The sequence below is a fragment of the Dermacentor silvarum genome, chromosome 2 (genome assembly GCF_013339745.2).
Source record: "Dermacentor silvarum isolate Dsil-2018 chromosome 2, BIME_Dsil_1.4, whole genome shotgun sequence".
Lineage (NCBI taxonomy): Eukaryota > Metazoa > Arthropoda > Arachnida > Ixodida > Ixodidae > Dermacentor > Dermacentor silvarum.
Window position 1 is genome coordinate 36,410,172 of NC_051155.1, and position 9,885 is coordinate 36,420,056.

A 9,885-nucleotide genomic window follows, 5' to 3' on the forward strand; every position below is an offset into this window, starting at 1 on the left:
CGAATGTGTATGCTTGAGCGCCGAGTGAAAAATCCGTGTCCGCTTGTGTGTTGACATCTCGCTCGCTGGTATTTTAGCTTCCGACATAGTTGAGGTAAGCGTTTGCCTCGATACTGGTGCACTGACCTCTGCAGAATTCACCAGTATGGCGGGCACGCAATAGTTTTGCGTAGTTGACTTCAGAGCGGCAGATTGTGTTTGTTGGATGTACTAACGGAATGCCCCCGAACGGGTGTTGTTTCATAGTAAAACCCCTGTCACACGGGCACGTTCGATCGCAATTGAGCCTCGATCCGAATCCAGTCGGTCGTGATCCGCAAATCGTAATCGAAGTGTCCGATTTCGATCGGAGGCCGACGTAATTAAGCAGCTTCTAGCTCAGTGTGACAGAAAACGAGGTACAACGAGAAAGAAAGAGATCCGAAGAAATAACCCTCTAAAAAGGCCGTTTTTAACGACAGTGCAAAAAAAAAAGACTTTTATGCACGTATAATTTTGAAAATTAATTTGTGCTGCGTCGACGCCATGCACGTTGTTCTGAGATTTGCAGACGATCAGAATCGGCGGACGTGGCACGTCGTTTACCTAATATACCGAATGAAAAATTAATTTTTCTGTAAATTGATTTGTACCTTTACTACCTATTAGGCACGTTTATTAATTGCTTCGGACTTAGTTACACTTAAAGCGTTCGAGCCCAAACAACACGATCCTAAACCTTGGACTGTGTAGCAGCGATCATTTTCGATCGCGATCGAAAGTCCGAGCCGGATCGAGGCTCGATCGCGATCGAAAGTGGTCATGTGACAGGGGCACAACTTTGGCTGTAACTCAAGCGTTTTATAAATGAGAGCTCGCGTTTCAACTTTTCAAACTCTTCATAGGAGACCAGCACCAGCTTAGTAATCAAATATGTAATAATTATTGAAACGCCAGAACTATAATTTATAAATCCAAACAATCAGTTTAATATAAGACTTTATCTATCGTGTTATTTTAGTTCTTTTAAACATCTGCAGATGTCTTGAGTAAATAAAAAAATCAGCTTTCTTTCATTGCCATTTTTTTTATTACCACAGTACATACAAATGTTTCTCCCCTATTTCAGTTGTCTACGACTACATGGTCAAGGCAATCGACCAAGATGGGAAACCTGCACAGAACTACAAGGGGTTTGCAGAGGGAATCAACCTTTTTTGACAGTGGCAATGTTGGGAAAGCTTTGTGTCAATCCAAGGATGGCATCTGCAGCATAAAGCTGTGTTCCAAGCTGCAGTGTTGGGTAGGGATAGTCCTTGGTTGGACGCCCATCAACAAAGTGAATAGAATATACCTGAAAGAAAAGGGTGATTCATGTAATATTTACAATGGTTTGCTTTTATTTGAACATAGGAATAAAGGAGTCCACATAAATAAAAAGCACGCACATGGGTAACGCATGCAGTTCTTATTGCAAACTGCCACAAATGTGACAAAAAAAGGCAATAGCAATGTGCTGCCAATGTCTTTTCCATAATCACAAATAATGTCATAATTTCATAGTGTCAATTAAATAATGTCACAATTTCGCGATGTCAAAAGAGGCTATGAAAATTCAAGTAAATAATACATATATTCAGCATGCGCTTTAGGGGAACCCTGAAAGACACAAGGCAGAAGGAAACAGCTGATTTGTAGTTACCACTACTTTAAAATGCCACTAATCAAATAATGTCAAACTGGTGAGTTTGAAATTATTTACTTTTATTTTCATGCTTTCTCTTGACATCACGAAATTGTGACATTATTGTATATCACTTAACGATAAACACGCAACCAACGCTTCTAGCCTTGTTTGAAACAATTATTTTGTCCTACAGCGTCAGCACAGCGAGCTTTCGCGCACCTGTTGCTGGCCACAAACAACGCCAGGTCTACGTTCTGATCACACCGTGCCTCCGATACAGCAGCGAAACCAACATATGTAAAATCAGACGCGCAGGCAGGAATTCGTAAAGCTAAACGATTTAAAAATGCGATTCAGATGGCACTTTTCCAATCTTATCTGCAGGAGTTCTCACGCGACAACTAGTACGCCTTAATTGGCACCGATCCCGGCGCATATATATCACGCACGTCGTGGCGTGTAATTTCGCTTAACGATAAACATCACTGATAGCAGGTGACTGTTCCAATACGACATCGCTAATGCTTGTGTTCTGCCACGGAAACAACGCACGGTGACCATAATAGGGAGTTTTAGAATAGGGGCCCCAAACGTTTTGGGGCCCCAAAGAAATACCGTCGACACCACTGCGCATGCGCGAGACGCTAACTGCGCTTGGGTTTTGCGTTGGGCACGCTATTTCACCGATTTAGCGGGAGCCCCAAAAGCTTTGCGTCAACAAACATGGCGGCACCCATCGAAGCGACGGCTCTCCGAGTACCAAACTCGGCTTGATTCTTGGTAACGCGTGAAGTTCGTAAGCTAAGAGAAGTGACTGCGGTTATCGCTTTCTCTCAACTAACGTGTGTAATGAAGATTGATTCATTAGACGCCGCTGATTCCGAATTCGATTGTCTATTTCATCGCTCGTAGGCCTAACATGGATTAGCTTGGCTGGTGAAGGCACGTCAAGTTGGTTAATCAAAATTAGGCGCAACATATTGCTTGCTGCTAATAGAATAACCTCTCAATTGTATTTAAACGCAAAACCACGAAAGTCAAAATTACTCTTCCTATCATAAAATGGTATAGTTTATTTTAATATTTATAATAGTTTTTCTTTGACACCGTAGTGGCGCTGCAAGCGCAATACGCTATTCGCAAACGCAAAGCCCTATTCTAAAACTCTTCACTCTTGCATGCCCCAACGCTAACACCCGCAAAGCTCTTTGGGGCCCCAAACTTTTGGGGCCCCTATTCTAAAACTCTCTAATGTACAGCAAGCGCATGATGGGAAAAGTTTTTCCACTATTCCGCAAGCCGAGCGCGTTCGCTTATTCGAGACTATGATCTGCCACTTACTCTTGCCGATGTGCCTGGATTGAAGTTCTTTCTCTGTAGGTTCGCTATCCAGCATTGTCGGGTGAGGTTGTTTTTCTCTCCTTGAGGAAATCGGCGCATGGAAAACGGCCTCGGGCACGGGCATTCTTGATGCAGCTGTGGCGCGTGTATTTCACACACCGACGTGTTCCACAGCTTAATGTCGCCATCACAGTTTCTGCATCCGACCACAGCACACGTTGTCCCTCTTAATCTCCACATGGAGCAGAATATTGTTCGACGTTTTACAAACCGCGCTTGTTAAACGCCGCTGGCTACGCTTTCGCGACTGAGCAATGGTAGTTTCGTTTGCGCGCCCAAGGCCAGAGATGTCCAATCCGCGCGGCGCTCCGGTGGCGCCATCTGATTTCAGTTGCACAAACCGGCTGCTGCAAATCGTCTATAGCGACGTCGCGTAGGCTCCGCCCAACGTTTGGCTCCGCCCACGTTCGCCGGCACCATAGAGTTTCATATTACTATAACTAGAGGGCAATGTGGCGCTGCGATCGTTCAACTATCATGGGAATGATGGGAAGTACAGGCTACGGATTGGTATTCTGTTGACTGGCGAACTAGTCTACAGGTATTTTTTTGTCAGTTTTGGTTTCGCTAGTTTTGCTCCAAGCGCAGTTGCTACAATCCGCAGTGGGGCAGTGCGGCGCAAAACTCTCGAGCTCTCTGTATTTGTTCGGTCGCTCGAAGTAGCGATAGGGTTCTTTATTCTATGGCGATAGCGTGCTGAGCTAGCGACTGGAACGATGCTTGTGTCGCGGCGTGTTGACGAAGCCCTGACGAGAAAGCGACGGCATCGTAAAAGGTGAGAGAACGTGTTTTGACTGTTTTGACCCTGCTTTGTTAAGTGTGTTAGGTTGACGCCGTAGCGTTAGCCGCTTTATCAAACTTCAGAAGATCGAAAAGAAGGTAACATACAAGCACAGTACTCGCGGGATCGAATCCCGGCCACGGCGGCCGCACTTCGATGGGGGCGAAATGCGAAAACACCCGTGTACTAGATTGAGGTGCACGTTAAAGAACCCCAGGTGGTCCAAATTTCCGGAGTTCCCCACTACGGCGTGCCGCATAATCATGTCGTGGTTTTGGCACGTAAAACCCCATAATTATTTTTAAAGCACAGTACTACGCACATCTTCTCTGCTTAAAACCTTTAAAGCACGTAGAAAACGTGGCATATCCCCACAAATAAGTTTCAGTGGCGGATTTCATTAAAATTCCTGGGATGACTGATCGGGCCGGCGTATGCGATCATTGTAACGCGTCGCGATACTGCATCTAGTGATGGCTTACGTGTGGGATGTCTGATCGGTTGTGGTTCCGTTGTAGTGTGTCAAGTACGCTCGCTTTTACACGAGCCCATAGAAATCCGTACCAGCTACGTTCGTTAGATTATGGGGGTATGCAGCATACGTTTCCGGCGCACAACATTCATAATTATATGAAAGCTTGCAGCTTTCATTTATATTTCAGCTTGCGATTGCTCTTACTTTCCTGTCTAGTTTACTAACGCAGTGCCACTTGACTGACGGAAGAATGTTGCATGTGATAACTGAAAAAGAAAATGGTGCGTTTCAAATACTGTAGCTCAGATGAAGAAAGAAAAACACTATAGTAATGAGGTTGACCAATTCCTTGCTCATAAAATTGGTGCATTGCAAAACCTGGAAGTGTGTGGTGGTGTCGTGCTGTCATTGCTCCTTGCAATTTAACTTGGTTAATGTCCGCATGAAATTGACTCCTTATACTTTTTAGTTTAGAGATTAGTATTAACATAAATGCAGTGTGTATATGTGTCGCTGTAGTCATTCATTTTTGTAATGTTGCCAGGGTTTACATAAGATTGACAGTTGAAGGAATCGTAGCAAAAGGAAAATAGGACAATCAAGCACAGTTTTTTGGTTTGCTTGCAAAACACAGTAAGACAGACGAAATAAATTTTGTTGTTGAAAGTTAGCGCTTGTCTTCGTCTTCGTTTCTTCTCGTGTCCGTGTTTTCATGCGCTTCCTCATTTGAGGCCCGGCAACTATGTCATAGTGTGCACTTCATAGAAGACCTAGATGCGAGCAACACAGCATTGAGCAACCAAAATCTTGTGCACAACGTGTTGGTTGATTACAACGCTGCCCATCCTTCCGGTGAACACATCGAGTGAGCTTCAAGTGTTGCTGCTGATGCCTTCACAAGAAATCGAGGGTAGAAGACAAAAGACAATTTTAAAAAGCATATAACAATAGTGTAGCATAGTATAACAATATAAAATATTGTGTTACTAAAGTTCATCCGTGTGTGAAGGGTTTCAGTGGACGTACTAAAACAGCAAGGCCAGCTTGTTCTATTTAGTGTATTTTTCGAGGAAAATATTGGTAAAGTAAGATGTATTAGTTTCTGTAATTACTTAATGTTTTGGTAGGACAGTAATTGGTCGCTGTAGGCAATTGCAATTTTGATTTAATTATAATTTTGTTTATCTGTGCTGTGTAGAATTCTGATTGCAGCACATATAAAATCGGCCATACAATCGGCTATGTTGGTGTTTGCAGTTGCATACTATATAGCCCGACCTCATTCAATTTTGCTCAACCAGCCAATCAGTGCGCGCCTGAGGGCGAAAGGCGAACTACCGCCGAAGTGGAACGTTTCAGAATACGGCCCCAGGTTGTATATATTAACCAGAGGCCTTTTCTTAACCGCCCTTGAATTTGAATTCCCCAACTATAAATAGTTCTTAGCTAAATTTAGTTTTCACCTAGGATTATGTTATAAAATTAAGTTTTTTGAAAATCAGATGCCATTTGACCCAGTAATCATGATACGAAACTTCAACTCATACTGTGCACAAGAATGATTCATATCTGCCTTTTATACGAATGTTTTAAAACATCCTAAGCGCAGTGTCCACCAACAGTGACATCACAGGAATGACAGGATCTCTGCCCTTTGAAGTTAGCCCAGCCTTCTCGTCCTGTGGGGCAGCATGTATGCAGTGAGGCTGAATTATACTGTTCTTTGCCATCACTTCTCTTGCAACCTAAAGCATCCCCCTCACTTTCTTCAGAACATGAATATGGTTCATGTGATATGGCTAGGATGGGGTAATTTGGCAATGTGGCCTCAGTGTATGCTTCATCTGGTGATTGGCACAAGCATCACTAGCTTGACATCCCACAAGGTCACACATGCTGTTCCTGTGAAGTTACCAGTGGTATGAAGACACATGTAATTTGGCATGTGTTTGCAAGTGTTCAAGTCAAAGGAACCTATAATTTTTGCTTGTGTGCCTGAGGGGTTGAAGCTTTATACCTTGGTTATTAGATTGGAATAGACATACAAAGAAAGAAAAGGGGACAAAAATTGTGTCAGTACTCTTCAGTATTCTTGATCCCATCAGACAGTTTCTTCCCTGATAAGTTCATTCGCATGAACATAGTGAGTTCGAGACAAAAACATAATGTGAAATCATCGTTACTGTGAACTGGAGGGGTTTGCCATGTTTTGCTAGAACATTTATATTGTGCAACATATATTCATAAATTTTGCTCTTTAATGTCAGTTTTGCTCTTCGCAGCTGCTAACAATCTTTGTGAATTTCTTTCCATGTTTCTTTAGGACCTGAGAGAGACTGACGTTTTGGGATCTGCTACACCTTTCTCTTCCCTGGTATGCAGTGAAAATAAATTGAAAGTTGAAATGAAATAAACAAACATACTTCTACCCTTGTGTTGTCACTGCTTGGTTGAAACAAAGTCGGCACTGCCCCTTCACGCAGTCGGCGTCGTTGTAGACCACCGCAAAAGTTAGATTGCTCGAAGTGGGCAGAGCACAGAGCATGACGTCTGGTTGGAGCAAAGCCTCTCAGACCCATGGCTTGAAGCCATTTTTGCAGGAGGATGGGATTGTCAATTGGAAACCTGTTTATTGAACACAAAAAGTGCAGAAAGTGGTCAGTCATCATCATCATCACCAGTCTATTTATATGTACAGTACAGGACGAGGGCCTCTCCTAGAGATTTCCAATTACCCCAGTCTTGCACTAGCCGATTCCAACTTGCACACACAAATTTTCCAATTTCATCACCTCGCCAAAATTTCTGCCGACCTCGACTGCGCTTCCCTTCACTTGGCACCCCATTCGGTAACTGTAATAGTCCAACAGTTATATGCCCTATGCATAACATGGCCTGCCCCAGTTCCTTTTTTTCTCTCTCTTAATATGAAACGGAATATCGGCTTTCCCCATTTTCTCTCTGATCCACACTGCTCTCTTCCTGACTCTTACCATTGCACCTAACAACTTTCGTTCAGTCGTTTTTTGTGTGGTCAGTACGTAGATGCAACTTTCTGCTTTGCTACAGCACTTTGGCTTCTTGTACATGCTGCTAGCCTTAAAGCTGTTAAGTGTAGCTGCAGACATATGCTGGGTGTTTAATTAAGCTGCCAGTAATATTTTTTTGCTCATGATGCAGAGTGCAATGGAAAGACTGCTGACTGCTTGCATAAAGCATTTTGTTTGCTACATAGTTGCTCTTCTACTGGCTTGACAATCAAATTTGATTGAGGGCTTCATTGCATGTGTTCATTGAAATGGTTGTTTCAGGACATTTGAGAACACAAACTTACTTGTGGTAAGAAAGGTTGCTGTTTCCTGGCTGTAGTCTGCTGTCGCAAAACGGGTAAGCGCAAAGCCACGACGTAACAGTTGCTGGCGCGCACTTCAGAAGAAGCGGTACGTCAACATAAAATATAGTAAAGCATGCTCGTAAGAGGCCACAAGCGTCTAAGATAGCACTGCAGCAGATGTGTTTAAAAGTACTCGAAGGCGTTCATCAATCGTGACAGCCGATGCAGCCTTTCGAAAGAGCGAGAGAGTTCGCAAGTGCGTACCGTCTGCGAGAAAAGTTCACTTTCCCCGCGTTCGCAGCGAGCAGGCGTCGTAGCAGACGACACTTGTAACATTTCTCTCAAAGGCGCAACACTTTTCTCATAATACAAAATTTTTATTTCCATAAATATTTGATGAGTATTTTTATATAAGCACATGCACGGTTGTTATTGCTGTTGTGAAAGTAAATAAATAATTATTCAATGGCGCTAAATCAGGCAGAACAATGCATACCCTGGTGGTAAACCATGCTTCAATCTCAAAGTCATACAAACTTTATTCAATGTATTATGCATTATATAAAACACAACATAAATAAAATTAATTTTTGCACGAAAATGTTTTAATACAGCTTCGTTTACTGCGCCACATGCAAACGCCACCAGTTTCAAGACAGAAGTCAATCCGAAGCCTGTACTTCCCATCATTCCCATGTAGGTTGAGGCGACGTTCAGGAGAACCCCCGTAGACACTAGCGCCACTTTTCCCTCTAGGTTTTTTATTTAGAAACTCTATGCCTCCGGAGCTTCGCCCACTCATCATCATTCACCCCTTGGATATGCTGTGATTTTTTAACACGAAAGTGTTTTATGCCGGGGTCCACCAAGACTTCACTGACGTATTTCCGTCACGGAAATACGTCATACGGAAATACGGAATGACGTTCTTACAATGTACACGAACATAATACAAAGAAAGAAACCAGAAGAAAAAGTTCCACAAACATGCAAAATTTGGAAATCAAACCCACGACCTCTCGGTCCGCGACGATAGATCGCCGAGCGTTTAACCCATTGCGCCACAAACGCATTTGCAGAGAGCTACACAGACGCGCCTTATATATCTAACACTCCTCCGTGTACCCGCGCTCTTGCTCGGGGCGGTGCCGCCGCCTACGAGCAGAAAAGAGAAGTACTGCATTATGACACTAACGCGCACCGACAGTGAACGCTTCGGTGGTCTCAGCACTACGACGCCTCGATGCCAGCATTCGAAGGGACGCTGGCATCAAGAAGCACTACCAACGCCACCTAGGTATTAGGTTGTATTAGTGTGTCAGTCACGTGCTTCGTCTTTCGCGTTGTGCTAGCGTGTGCAGCGTAGTGCAGCTTCCATATGCACGACGGTTGCTCATGGTCATCGACGTTGGTAGTCGTGATGGAGGAGACGTGCCACCAGGCGTCAGCGTGGGTGCATCAACGCCTAAAAGCGCTTTAGCCACAAAACACCAATAGACATTATATATCAATGTGCAATAAACATTACACTACTTCTGTGAAGACACGTTTCACTTTCGTGTTCTATACGGATTCCTATATAAGAGGGATCAACCACATTTTTTTATTTGGGGTGTTGCTACGCTGCGCTCCGCAACACCCCAACGACCGCCGCTTCGCGGACCGCGCTGGCAAACAGTGAGAGAAAAAAAAGGGCAAAGCGTGATATAAAAAAAACGCACAAGACAAAGCACGTAACTGAATCGTCACCGAGTCAAATCAGCGCGTACAGCGCGTCGTAATTGCAGCCTCCGCGATCAACTTCAGAAACATTTTCAGAGCTAATTGCGGAGGCCACGCTCCGCTGTGCTGAGTACGGTGAACGCCACCTAGGTGGCGTTGGTAGTGCTTCTTGATGCCAGCGTCCCTTCGAATGCTGGCATCGAGGCGTCGTAGTGCTGAGACCACCGAAGCGTTCACTGTCGGTGCGCGTTAGTGTCATAATGCAGTACTTCTCTTTTCTGCTCGTAGGCGGCGGCACCGCCCCGAGCAAGAGCGCGGGTACACGGAGGAGTGTTAGATATATAAGGCGCGTCTGTGTAGCTCTCTGCAAATGCGTTTGTGGCGCAATGGGTTAAACGCTCGGCGATCTATCGTCGCGGACCGAGAGGTCGTGGGTTCGATTTCCAAATTTTGCATGTTTGTGGAACTTTTTCTTCTGGTTTCTTTCTTTGTGGAACTTTTTTTTC

The 9,885-nt window shown here is 44.2% G+C and overlaps 1 long non-coding RNA gene across 1 annotated transcript; it reads right to left on the bottom strand.

The window, feature by feature from the left end:
* Positions 1–3,836: 3,836 nt before the first annotated feature.
* Positions 3,837–7,768, bottom strand: LOC125942974 (uncharacterized). The gene is made up of 3 exons (XR_007465455.1): positions 7,658–7,768; positions 6,747–6,948; positions 3,837–5,215 (listed from the first exon to the last, which is right to left on the bottom strand). It is a non-coding gene; the product is annotated as an uncharacterized LOC125942974 (long non-coding RNA).
* Between the last annotated feature and the right edge of the window lie 2,117 nt (positions 7,769–9,885).